Raw genomic sequence first — 14,245 nt, forward strand, 5'->3', positions numbered from 1 at the left:
GCTCAGTTCCAACACCTGTCCTTCCCCAGTGGACTTTGTCCACCCAGTGGTGGATGGCAGCCAGTGTCTTGCAGACCACCTCTGCCCTCAGACTGGAAGTTTCCCGAGAACAGAGTGTGTTGATCTGGCAGGGAAGCCATTTCTGCAACTGGAAGGCCACCAGGGAGAGGCTGTTTCCTATGGTGGACCCTCAAAGGTATTCAAAGTGAGTTTTCCTCCCACCTCCCCGCCCCCTTCAAAACACTTATTCACAGGGTTCAACTCTGAGGTCCATAGTATATTTTAGTCCCCATTTCTACAGCTCAGGTCTGTTTAAAATGCAAATAAGGAACAGGTCTTGTGGCCCCAGCATTGACTGGTATCAGCAGTTTATTCCTCAAAATAGCTGAGGCCCCAGATATCAGATTGTTGCATAAAAGGGCTCAGAGAGGGAAAACTCCTAGGGCCTTGGGGCCCAGCATAAGAGAGAACTTTGGAGTTTGGAAGCAAAAGCTCGGCTTGGGAGAAACAGCTTTTTAGTTTAATCTGGTGGGAGAGGGAAGTAAAATAGAGGGCCCTGGTGCCCAAGAAGGGCTCCCTGTGAAGCCACCGACCAGCGGGCTTGGGCAGGAGACAGATTCATCATCGAAGTCCCCACCTCTCAAAGGATGCACCTTGGCAGTGATGTGTCAAAGTCCCCGGAAACCTTCAGACTCTGTGGGACTCAGAGTCACTGAGTCTGATCGTGTTTCTGTGCCCAGGGACTGCAGCCTCCTCCCTTCACCCAGGTTGCAGGTCTGACTCCTTCCTCCCACACCCAGGCCTGGGGAGTTGGGGCGGAGGGTGCGAAGGGAGCGTTTTGGAGAACAGTCCCAAGGATGGCCCTGGGGCACTGGCCCCAGCCAGCCACTTCCTGTGGAATCCAGAAAGAAGGAAGAGGGTGAAACTCAGGCCGAACATCCCTCTCCTTTTCCCCTTTTCCCAACGTTGGTTTCTTGGTGGAATGTTGGCAGCCTCTTTTCTTGGGCTATTTTTTTCTCTCCCACTGATGGCAAATCCAGCCTCCCTCGCAGACTTGCTTTGAGCAAACACCGAATGAAAACTCCTGTCGAGGCAACGTAGTGTTGTGTGCCCGGGCCTTGGTGTGGATGTTCCCCCAGATAACAGGCTCCGTGCTGCTCTCCAGCCTGCCTTGCACCCTCACTGGTTACGTTCGCCCCTGCCCCTCTTGCCGGGGAGTTTCCCTCAGCACCACAGATGTACTTTTCCACTCAACCAGCTGACTGAGCCCACTCTTCTCCCTACTGGGGACTCCCACTTGTCTCCTTTCCATCTATTTTTTCCTGAATTTTTACATTGTAACTGGAAGCAGAGCTCACACGTGTCCTGTGGGCTGGAGAGAGAGGTGAGTGAGTGGGGGTGGGGGTGTTAGAGCAACGGAGAGGAAAGGAATGTGCGGTGGGAGCCAGTCCCTCTCCTGGGCCTTTGCCTCAGGCCCTTGGGAGGCCCTTGACCACTCTCAGATGGCCGGCTTCTGTTTTATTCCCAGCTCCCCATGCGGCCCACAGGCTCTGTCGGGGTCTACCAGTGCGGGTGGGCAGGTTGACAGTGGCCTCCTTACAGCCTGAGAAACTTGACTGGAACTTTTAGGACTGGGAGTCTACAGAAAACAAGAGCCAGAGAAACATGAGAGGGGAAGGAAGGCTAGAAGGAGGAAACTAAACTGAAGGAAGAGAGAAAGAGAGAAAGAAAAGAAACGGAAAATAACAAAAGGAAAGAAGAGGAAAACAAGAAAAAGAAAAAGAAAAATCAAAGGAAAGAGGACAGGACTACCTCATCTCCTGAAACCCTAACCCCGGCATGGGCATGAAATTAGGGTCCCCCCACTCTGATCCACCTTCCCAAAGTGGGATTTAGGGTGACACAGGACAGGATTAGCGAGGGGGCCTGGAATGGGTTTTCCAAGTAAGTAACTCTTGCAGAGCAGACCCCCCCCCAGGACAACCGCCTAAGTTAGGGTCCTTAGCACAAACCAGACTCCCACAGAGACCCCATTGGCCTAGTGGGACCAGCCTGCAGACTGAAGATGGGTGGCCTCCTGCACTGCTTCCTCAAGCTCTGACGTGTGTGATAGGCAGTCCCCAGGTCTCAGAGGGAGGAAAGAGAAGAGATTCCACTTGGAGAAGAGAAAGAGAATCCAGTTATGGGGAGAAAGGTCTGGCGGGCTGAGGACCCCAGGGAACCAGAGTCTCCAAGCGGGCCCAGGAGCGGTGGGAGTTTGCCTGGTCGACCTGGGCAGAAAAGGGAGGACCTGTCTGCCGGGTGTGCGGGTGGGAGGAGCCGGTGGGGAACCCGCCGTGTTTGGTGCTGTACCGACTTTAGTATTCTCGAGAACTTAATCCAATTTGAGGTTATTAGGCAAAGTGCCAGACAAAGTTGCACGTCGGTTTTATTTCAGTAAATCCCTGTGGCGGGAAAGACCGACGGTACGGGTTGATGTTGGCCCTGCACCCACAGAGTCTGCAGCTGCCCTCACCTCTTTCCTGGCAAGGAAGAGGGTAGAGGGTACCGAGTTCTTCGCTGGAAGGCAGGAGGCGCTTTTACTCTCTGAGCTCCTCCCCTCTCTTCCACTTCAAATCAAGGAAAGCCTCAGAGCTTTTCCGACGGCAACTCCCCACCCCCGCCCCGGCCAACCTCTCCACACCTCTCCTAGCATCTCCAGGTCAAAGACGAATAAAGCCCAGCTTCCTGCCTGAGGTGAATCACGCGGACCGGTCCACCGAGGGAGAGGAAGAAAAAAGCCTGGAATGCGGCAAACCCGGGCGAACAGATGTGCCGGCATCCCGGGCCCAGCCCTGGCCCGGCCCAGAAAACCGCTCCTCAACCGCGCGCCCGTGGAATTGTATTATGTTCACCCCGGTCCCATCATCTTTTTTACAGAAAAAAAAAATTAAAAAAAAAAAAAAGAAATGTGAATTACTGCTTTGCAAGATCAAAGTGCCGCTTTCTGGTGCATCTGGCTGCGCAGGGAGTTGGGGGAGGGAGCGGGGCAGGGTAGCGCAGTCCGAGTTAGCCAACTTCAAAGTGTTCTCAAGAATGAATTTTGGCCAATGTATTTAAAATTTTCTTCCTCCTCCAACTTCGCGGGGTGCGCAGCGGGGAAGCGCGTAACGGCGCTCGTTCTGGGCGCGTGGAGAAACCTTGCCTTCGCCAACTCCGCTCGCTCGCAAGACGTTCAGAGCCCCCGAGGCTCCTGCCAAAACATTGACTCCCGGGCCGCACAGGGGCGTGGTGAGCGGGAGGGCCTGGGTGGCTAATCACCGACCGTAAGGTCAACCAAATACGCGGATAAAACGCGGAGACGCCAGCAAAACGCCAAGTTCCTACCAAGTAGCCGCCAGAGAGAGGCTCCTTGTCAGCTCCCTCTGCGCTCAGGCTGGCAGGTCTCTTCTGCTCTGCGGGAAAAACTGGGGACAACTAGGTTAGGATTCGGCTTATTCGGGGACTCGGGTCAGTCCCAGGCTTTCCAGGCAGAAGGTAGCGAGGATCTTGATTGTGGGCTTGTTTCTAAGGTCCACTGGGAGACTATGCGGTCCTGGTCGATTAGGCCGGAGCTCCCTTGGGCCCCCTCGCGCCTTCCTTAAGGGAAGCCAGGGGCTGCCACGCCAGAAGCTCGGAAGTGTGCGGGGGCCCCAGCGCTGGAAGCCGCGAGAGGTGCACGGCGAGGCTGCGGGGCTTGGGAGTTTTTGCGGCCGAAGAGGCTGAATCCAGGTTGGGTTGAATCCCAGGGAGGGGCCGGCCGCCTCTGGGCCTTCGCCGCCAGGTTCTCGTGGAGCCGGGCGGCAGAGGTGAGGGCTTTTTCTCGCGCGTCTGCTGAACCCACCTCCCGAGCAAAGGCGCGTAGCAGGACCGCCACGTCCCCACTGGGCTCCCTGCGCCCTTTGGGGCCGGCCCGCGGGAAGCCGGAAGACTCGGCTGCCCCCACGCCGCGGCGGTCTCTCCTTTCCTGGAAAGACCAAGCGCGCAATAGCACCTCGACTGTACTTGACCGCCGTTGCCCCTGCGTGGCCATTTCTGAGGTTTTAAATGTCAGCTTTTCCTGCCACAGCAGGATGGGAGAGCGCCTGCTTTCTCCCGCCCTGGGTTCCGTCTCTCCCCAGCCGCCCTCGGGACTGCACCTCCGATCAGAGAGCTGTCACTCCCCTGGGGCGTGGGGACAGCGTGATGTTATTCTCAATCCTAGATAAGAAAACCACGGTCCCTAAAACTTCGTTCACTGGTCCTGAGTTTTCGAGAAGCAAAATGACATGGGACCTTTTACCCAGGTCACCTAAAAATTCTTATTCTTCCCACTCCCTGAGGGGTGATTCCCTCCCTCCCCCCCCCCCCCCCCCCCCACCGCCTCGCACTCCCTTCTCCCGCCCATCACTAGAGGTTGTCGCCCCGGTAGCTCCGGCAGCTGAGCGCTGGCCTGTGCGCACCGCCCTCACCGCGCGCGCCGGGCATCTCACCTCAGCCTGGCAGGTGCAGAGGTGGCGGGCGCGGCAGCCGTAGGTCCTCCAGCTGAAGGGCAGGAGGAGGCTGGCCGCCTCTTTCTGCTGCCCGGTGGCTGAGGGGGGCAGAGAGGGGGGGAACGGGGCTGGGGAAACCGCCTTCAGCGGTCCCGGCCCCGCCTCCCGAACACAACATCCAGGAAACCTCGTAACTTTCCATTGTCTGAGGAGCTTCACTAAACAAATTGTCTGTATAGCTTTGGAGCTACTGAGAAGCGCGGCTAACTAGGGGACCGAGTGGAAGAGCGGGCCTGGGCAGGCCGCGGAGGCGCCCAGACCCCAGAGCCTGCCTGCCGGAGACGGTGACCGGAAGCCCTGCACCTCCAGGGCGCCGGGAGGAGGGAAGAGCGCAGCGCCCGCGCTCGCCCGCGCCGCGCTCAGGGTGCTGCGCCACCGGCGTCGAGGCCCCGGGAGAAGGGGGTGTCCAGGCCTGGACTCTTGGTTCCCGGACGGGCGAGGGGCTGCTCAGGCAGCGGCTGCTTCCTGGGAGAGCGCTAGTTGCTTGGAAGACCTGGTGCCAGACTACCGACCCGAAGCGCCAGGCTTCCTGGATATTGAATTTTGTAGCGATGACCACCCTGGATAGTGGTGGGTGGGGAAGCTTCCCTTCCTTGTCCGCACAGAAGTGAGACTCCTCCACCCCGCAGATACTTGCTTTCCTGTCTCTGCAAGGCTCCAGGGTGCCACTTTCCCAGGCACGCGCCTTCTTGCTACTTGCACTACCCTTAACCCCGCCTTGCCCTCAGGGAGAGAGGCCCAGGGACACTGAACGCGAATCTCCTGTTCTTCTCACCACATTGGGTAAAACAAACAAACAAACAAACAAACAGCTGCCTTTTCTTGGGAAATAGATACGTACGGGAGTGGACCCGACTCACTGGGCCATCAAGTCGCGAACTAACCTTGCACAAATCTCTTGATTATCAAGTCCACACTTATTTGCAAAATTAAGCCTATTAGAGCAGCCCCAAAGAGCTTAACGGTTTCTGGGGACCGTCACCCGTGGCGCTCATTCGGAGCACATCGGACACCTGAGCACAACTGCATTGAAATCTCTCCACCTGAGCCCCTCGAACACCAGCGCACAGACCTGCACTGTTTCTCTGTCCCTCTAGCCACTTTTCCTGCTTGCTGGGCTAGTTTCTGCTGGGTGATTAACGACTCCAGATAGTGTAAGGAATTCGGCTTCTCAAGCTCAGCATTTTCAATTCTTTAATTTGTCCCTAGGTGACCATTAGTGATCGTGGCTGTAGATCACATCGGGGGCGGGTCAGGTAGAATGAACAGCTGATTCAACACTGTTGCCTTGGGTTTGATTTCGTTTTATTTATTTATTTATTTATTTATTTATTTATTTTATTTTATTTTTTTATTTTAAAGGCGGTTCAGAAAGCAGCCCTGGGAGAACTTCAAGAAGGCAGCAGGCGGCAGGCTGCCCAGATCCCTGAGCTAGACTGGCCTTTGGGTTGTCACCACTTTCATTCTTTACAAACCGTAAAGCGCTAGCAGATCGCAAGGCCCCTCTGGGCCTTAGCCTCTGATGTGGGTGGGGCAGACAGGTGAGGAAACGGAGGATCACAAGTGTCCTGACCCAAATTCAAGGCCTCACTTGGGAGAGCCATGCTCTGGGTCAGGCCTGTTCCTGGAGACTGCTCACCATGGAGCAACTCCAGAGGCAAGCACAGTTAGACATTTTTCTAGCAGTGCAGGCGAAAAACAAATTAGACTCCCCTCCACCATGAGTTTGCAGGTCCCTTTCTCCCGACCCCACTGAGTCCTGATCACTGTTCATCTCATTAAAAGAGGAGGTATTATCCTTCCTGTGGGGCAGAGGTGGGGGCTGAAACATTCCAGGTTGTCCCCAATGAGCTGCCATTTCAGTTTGGCTTTAGTGGAGTTTTAAATACTCCTTTCTTGGGGTGCCTGGGTGGCTGTTGGTTAAGCTTCTGACCCCTGAGTTCAGCTTAAGTCCTGATCTCCTAGTTTGTGGGTTTGAGCCCTGCACTATCAGTGCAGAACCTACTTGGGGTTCTGTCTCTCCTTCTCTCTCTGCCCATTCCAATCTCTCTCTCTCAAAAAAAAAAAAAATACTCCTTTTTGGGGGCGTGTGGGTGGCTCAGTCGGTTGAGCGTCCAACTTCAGCTCTGGTCATTGTCTCACAGTTCGTGAGTTCGAGGCCCATATCGGGCTCTGTGCTAGCAAACAGCTCAGAGCCTGGAGCCTGCTTCCGATTCTGTATTCCTCCTCTCCCTTCTCCCTCCCCTGCTCATGCTCTCTCTTTCTGTCTCTCAAAAATAAATAAATGTTAACAAATTTTTAAAAAAATACTCCTTTCTTGTCCCCGACCCCACTCTCCTTCCTGATGAAGCAGGCAGCAGCCCTGGAGGCAAAGCCTTTAGAGACAGCTCCCCTCCAGGTCCTCCAGGACTTCCACAAGCTGGAGGAAGGAGGGGCAGTGAGGGAAGGGGTAGGATTGAGGAAGGGGAGAGCAGAGGGGAAAGGAAAGGGTCTTTGTCCTTGTTGTCCTGGGTCTTTCAGTCTCAGGCAGAGTCTGTTCGGAGAGGGCAGAAATTAGCTGGGTTCGTGTCCTACAGTGATCAGGTCACTGGTGGGCTACTTCTTCCGACTTGCTACCTCTCAAAAAGGGTGTGGGGGAAACAGGAGGAAGAGGGTACCCTCATCCTCCAGGTGGCAGCAGGCTGGCCGGGGCACAGAAAAGGGTCCTCCAGCTCCCTCAGAGGGATGATGAATTGGGGTCCACTGGAGAGCGAGAGTGAGACCCACTGGGCTCAAAAGGTCCTGGCACTGGACTCTTTTCTCTGAGGCACCAGGCTTGTAATTTCTGAAGTCACACAGAATTGCGATTAAATACATGTTTTTGTAGTACAAACCTAGAGCGTGAGGCGAGTCTCAGCCAGACCGGGAACAGTGGCTTCTCTCCTTCCGGGGAACTGGCAATCCTTTCCCATATTAAGATCCAAGCTTTCCTGGGAACTTGGGCCACTCTCTGAAAATGCTGACTGAGGCTGGGTCTGTTAACAGAGGCAACCTGCCTGTTTGCAGGCCTGTGAAACCCAAGCACTATACCACCTATAGAGAGTATAAAGGAATGTGGGGGTGTGCAGCATGAAATTAGCCGAAAAACCTTTATAGAAACATGAGTGTGATCTGTGAGGGAAGTAAGGACGTGACCAAAGCAACGCATTTGCTTTTACTGGCTGACTGACAGGCTTTGGTGGGAGACGGATAAGTTTACCAACTAGCTGCAGAGACCTGTGCCTCAGGCAGGGACTTGGGGGAGGGGTTTGCTTGCGAAAACTGGAAAGCAAGAAGGGACAGATACAAAAACCCCCTATATTCGGGGCACACGATTCTTTGTTACATATACATTACATATGCATATACAAGTCTATTTAGTTAAAAATTGCCTTGGAAACAATAAATATACAAATGAGTTCCTTCATTCACTCAACAAATAATCACTGCATGTCTACCATGTGCAGGACATTTTACTAAGTTCTCCTTGGTAAAAATGTGTGTGTGTGTGTGTGTGTGTGTACAAATTCATCCAGCAAACTGTGATTTGGCTTCATGGCAGGTTTGTGAACTTTCAGCTCTGAACAATCAGAGTGATGGGGGCTCAGACTTCAAGATACACACACACTTTGGGTCATTGCCAGAGGTGGTAACGAGTCTGCTGGCGCCCTAGGAGTTCACACTTTTCCTCCTGTGCCCTTGTGGAAGTGGGGGAGGGGCAGCCTTGAGCTCCAACTTCCAGTCCTACTACCTTTGGGGGAAATGCTGAGAAGCAGAATGTGCTAAATCCCTTTTAAATAACGCTTGCCATTCCTAAAGCCTATTCCCCTTCCAGGAGCAGTCTAAGGAGGCTGTGAATCATAAACCCTGCAACCAAAGAATTTCTTTTCAGTTCATACGCCAGAGAGGAGAGACTGATTTAGGGCAATCTCCATAGGTACACACTTCAATATCACCCTCACACACACAGACATATGTACACACAAAAACACATTATTACATTACTATACCAAGTCATTTGCACAGAGTGCAATCACACCTACAACAAAAGCAGAATGGGAGGAGAGTGTATTTAGTTTTCCCTACTTCCCAAATTCAGAAATTCTGCAAGTAGGCTCAAAATATCACTTAGTTTTTTAGCAGTCATTTTCATGTGTCCTTGCTAACTTATCTGCTTTATCAGTGTGTGACCTATCCTGGACGGGAAGCAGCAAGTGAGCCAGTGGCCTGTGGTTTCATGGCATAGTCGGTCAAAATCCGGTCTATACTACCCGGTATTGAATGCTCCGACTCTCTGAGGCATGCGGGAACAAGGCTTAGCAGGCTTGGCGTGGGCATTCCCACGTACAAGCATATTCCTGGGTAGTGACTTCGAATCCTACCATCTAAGCCAAGCAAAGAGGTACTAATATGGGGATTCCGTCTGGAAGCAACCCCTCCTTTGTGTTTGGTCAACTAGGGTCGAGTGTGACAAAGGAGTAGGGAGGAAGGTAAAATGCCCCAAAAGACAGAAAAGCCGGCCACTAGATGCCACGGAAAATAATGCCGCTGGAGGGATTGGGGGCAAAGGCAGGGGTGGGGGTTGAACGTCACCCAAACTCGTCCAGATGTGGCTGCGCTCCAGCACACCCGACTCCAACGGCCGAGGCGGGTACAATTCTTTCAACGCGAAGGCAGTGATGAGAGGGCACTGCGAACGAGAGCCCTTCCTCGTACGGATTCCGAGGAAGTGTAAACTGCGCGCGACCTCCCTAACTGCCCATCCGCCTTAGCTCTATCTAGTGAACCACACGGCAGAGAAAATCCTCCAGCTCTGTCAAGCTGCAAACATTTTCACTTTCACCTTAAACAAATGAAGCAAACGGCTTTTCCTCTCCTGAACATCGCTCTTGTTTCTGTCACTAGTTTTTGGAAATGTAGCCTCGGACTTAAACGCGCGCAATGATTTTCACTGCACCTGTACAGGTGAGACACGCTCACACCCCTTCCGGGCTGGATCGCTAAATTGCAAAGCCAGGCGGCTACCAGCCGGCGTGGCCGCGAGCTTCCCTCCCGGCCCGGGTTCAGCAGCAGGGCCCGAAGTGGTGCGGGCCGGTGGCAGAGGCAGCGAGGCTGCCTGACTACCCCGGCCGCCCGCCGGCGCTGCAGTTAGGCGGGCAAAGGGAGTCCGGCCGGCCGCCGCTCTAGCGCAGGAAGCGGGCGGTTCCCAACGCACCCTTCGCAGCCCCTCGCTTGCCACTCGTCGCGGAGGAGAGTAGAGGCTTCTAGGTGAGGCTCGGTCCCCACCCAGCGAAGCGGAGGAACTCCTTGTGCGACTCGGGCACGTCCGTGGTGTTCCGACGGGAGCCCAGGCTGCTACGCCTGCCTTTGTCCCAGGCGGGAAGGGCCGCGCGGAACTCGGGTGGGGCCGCAAGAGGGGAAGAAGGGAAAGGTTGGTGGGGTGGGAGCGGCGGGGCCGAGCCCCTGGCCGGGGCCCTCTAGGAAGCCAGCCCCGCGTCGCAGCGCGCCTCTCGGACTGAGGCTTCCGCGGATTGCACGCTCTCCGGGACCCCGAGGAGGCTTCGGTAGGAGCCCTCCGGCGCCCCGTGCCCCCCTCGAGAAGTTTCAGCGCGGGGGGCTCGTCCCGGCGCCACGCGCCGCGCGGATTCCCCACGTGGGCGGGCCGCGAGGGCGGCTACGGCAGCCCGCGAGGGGGCAAAAAGGCGCCCTCGCCTTATTTGTGGGGCTCGAGATGCAGAACTGAGGCCCCTCGTCCACCCTAACCCAGATACTCCTCTTCCCTGTCTTCGGGAGCAGGGGGAGGGAGGGAAGACGTCTTGAGTTTTAACTGTGTTTTGCTTTTTAAAAAAGATTTTGAAAAGCGACGGGCTCTCCCTCCTTTCCACTAAGGGCCTGTCCCTCGGGGCACAACTCCGGAGAAATGGGTCCGCGCCGCAAGTTCCGTGGAGCCTGCGGGCGCTGCCCCGGCGCTCGGATCGCCCACCTCGCGCCGCGCCGAACGGCGTGTGGTCCTGGGCCCGAGGAGGCCTCCGGAGCAGGCTCCCGGTGCAGCCGAGGCCAAGTCCTCCAGCCGGCTTCCCCTCTTCCCGACTTTTGCGGGTGCCCCCTTGTTCTGCGTGCACGGTGGGCCTGTGGGGGGAGGTAAAGTCTTGAGGAAGTCCTCCCTCGTAAACCCGGGCTCCCCGCCGCTGGTTTGTGGAGCGAGGATCTGGCTTTGTTTCGGGCTTGGGGCTCTCAGGTTTTGCTTTACACTCTCACGGTTCGCTCGCCCGCCTCCCCTGGCGCTCAGCCGCTTCCCGGGCCGCCCCAGCACACGCACGCGGAGGGACAGAACCCTCTAGGCTCCGCGCTGGGGCCCGCGGCCCGGGGGGAGGCTGCTCTCGGCTTCCTACACCGACTGGAGCCCCTAGCCCAGGTCTTCGGTGCTCTTAATGCTACGACACGAAGCCCGTCGGAAACGGCACGCGGGGTTCAGACAGCCTCGCGTCCTGACTGTCAAGGGCGCGGCCTGTGAGCCCGGGGCCCGCCTCGCTGCGACGCGCGTCCCCGGCCGGCCGTGGGCGGAGGCGGGCGGCCTTGGGCCAGCTCTGCCCCCTGGGGGTCGGCTGTGGATGCCCAGGTTCGGGCCGGGAGGCTCCCCCGGCGCGGGCCAAGGAGCGCGCTGGCTAGTAAGCTACGGCCTGTACGCCGTGGCTGCAGCCAGAGAGGGGCCCGCCTGGCTGCCGCAGCTGGAGTGACCACGTTGGTCAGTGAGCGCCCCGCACGGTCCACGCCCCCCACCCTTTAGCTAAATAGTCCCCGTGCGGTCATGGGCCGGAGCCAGGGCGTCTCGGCCCCCGCGGGGAAGGCCTGGCGCGGTGGGGCAGGGAGGCGGGGACGCGTGTGTGCAGGGGTCGGGGTTGGGGGGAGTCTCCGTAAATTCCCGGAATCTCGGGAATCCCGGGCCACTCGCCCTTGCGGTCAGCGCGGGGGTCGTTAGTATCCCAGGACCCGCCGTCTGCGGCCCCCACCCCGCCGCCTCCTCGGCTTCTGAGGCTTTCCATTTCAAAGACGCAAAGGAAGATCTTTGTGACTGTTCTCAACCTCCTGCACGTTCTCGGGGTGTCGCCTCCCGCCTGACTCGGGAGGGTGTGAGGCTTAGTTCCCGAGCCTCCTTCCCCTTTGCCCTTTTTTCTCACTCTTCAACCTCAGATAAAGAAACTGAGCACTTGAAGGAAAAAAGTAGTGAAATCCCTACTAGAATGGGGCCGAGGAAACTTAACAGTCACAAGACTGCCCCCAGGTGATAGTTTACAGCAATGACTTTTTTTTTTTTTTTTTTTTTTTTTTTTTCCTGGGCAACTTGAGGTCGCTTTATCTCTCTTTTGAGCTAATGTCATCTGCGGTAGAAAAGTTATTGAATCCAAACGTTTACGTTAATCCCCCAAGAAAAGGAGGAAGGGCCCTGAGAAATTTCCTTTCCACAGACGCTGAGAAATTGTTCAATTTGTCTTTCTGGCCTCACAACCACTAACATTGATAACTGCATCTTCAAAATCAAACTCTCCCCTCCCTAAGGACGGACCTGCTCCCACCCATCCCCTTTTCTCCCTCCCCTTCTTCGTTGTTTCCTCCTTCTGAAACAATAGCACGGGCTGCTGGAGTCAGTCTGATGATATAATCCTTAAGGCATTCACAGGCCGACCAAGGGCCAAGCTATCAAAGGGTTCAACTTCTTCTTTTTTTAAAGCTGTTTACTATTCAGGAAATTTGGTAATTATTTTTTTTTCTCCATGTAGTGGTATTACCCTCTTCCTTTTGATATTAGATCCTCTATGGGCCCCTAGCTTCATGCTGTAGAGAAAGGAGAAAGATGAAGGGGTTGAATTCTGCATCAGAATGTAATTTTCCTTTATGTCATCATTGCCGCTAAAGACCAGCTGAGGGCTCCCAAAAGAACAGGAACCCCCAGAGCAGGCAGAGTCCTCATGTTTCTAAGAGGAGAAGAGAGTGCCAATTTCATTTATCCTTTTACACCACAAACTTGTTTTGTTTTTTTTTTTTTCATATTTCACTCCACCAAAATACTTTCAGTACTTTTTTTTTATTAAAAAAAATTTTTTTTAATGTTTATTTATTTTTGAGACAGAGAGAGGACAGAGTATGAACGGGGGAGGGTCAGAGAGAGGGAGACACAGAATCGGAAGCAGGCTCCACGCTCTGAGCTGTCAGCACAGAGCCCGACGCGGGGCTCGAACTCACGGACCACGAGATCATGACCTGAGCCGAAGTCGGCCGCTTAACCGACTGAGCCACCCAGGCACCCCTCAGTACTTTTATAGTAGGATTGAAAAGGCACATTGGGAGAGGAAAGGGAAGATAATAACCAAAGTTTAAAAACCATTTGTTTGGAATGCTTCACAAGGAATCATTTTTAGGGGGCTTTATTGATCAGTATTAATATCCTTGATACGTTACCATGTTTACCATGGCTTTCTCTGTGCCCAGTGTAGTGCCTTGCTCAGAACATTCAAGAAATATTTGTTGCGTGAATGGACAAATTGAAAAGTATAAAACAAAGCTGCACAAAGGGGATCAGATATTTAACGCCATTCAGTTGAACACTCCTCCAAGATACATTTCTTGACTGAGTGTGTGATACAAAGTAAAACAAGTTTTGCTGGATTGTGAGGGACTGACCTTGGTTAATGGGTTTACTTTTTGGGGAGGGGGTTCCTGACAGATGGTAGCATATTGAGATGAGGCTCAAAGTTAATACTTTCTTTATGTACACACACACACACACACACACACACACACACACACACACACACACACTTTCAGTACATCCTGCTGGGTTTATTGATCCATTATCTTAGAGTAAGGGGAAGGAGAAGACTGAATTTAAGTTAGGAAATGTTAAGAGAAATTTAACATTTAGACATTCCTTTGGGCAGTGCCAGGTATCCTGAGGGACCACATATAGTGGTCCAGGGGTAGGGAAGTTTCTGTTCAGATTTCTCCTTCAATTGGGTCAGATCTCCTCCCACCCAGATTCTGTCCAGAATCAACATCCTCTCCCCCCTTACCTTCCCCCAGGAGGCTGTGAAACACAGAGAAGGGGATGAATTAAGCTGAAGATGACTCTCCCATATGAGCTCCCCCACTCCCCCCACCCACAGCTTTCCTTAGCTGTGTCATTGTAAACTGTGAAGACTGGTTAACTCAGTGGGGTTGTGTGGGTCCTAATGAGATCATCCCAAAAGTTCCATCCACTTGGGCATTAGTTGATTTGGCCTTATTCCAAGTACATCCTTGATAGCCTCTACTATAAATGTGTGCTGTTTGGCAAAAGAGAACTGGGAAAGAGCCACCCTTAATATGTCCTCAAGGGAAGCTATATTTTTGGAAAAGCTGTGCCAATCAATTGGATTTTCCCAAGGAAGTCAAAGTATTACATAGGCTTCTGTGCCTGTGTCAGACTATGTAATGAAAAGAGACATAAAACCCAATTTCAAGGAGCTTTCTGTTTTCCACCCCTTTTTGTATTTTGTCATTTAAAATTTCCCCATGGCAAACGTAGACACTCAAGGTCAAGTTGTTTGTCATTCCTTGTGACTTTCCAAATAGAAAGACTTTCTGCTTTCTTAAGGAGCTCTCTCATTAACACCCTGTACCTAGATGTAAAGCACAATACA

The sequence above is a fragment of the Panthera tigris genome, chromosome C1 (genome assembly GCF_018350195.1).
Source record: "Panthera tigris isolate Pti1 chromosome C1, P.tigris_Pti1_mat1.1, whole genome shotgun sequence".
Lineage (NCBI taxonomy): Eukaryota > Metazoa > Chordata > Mammalia > Carnivora > Felidae > Panthera > Panthera tigris.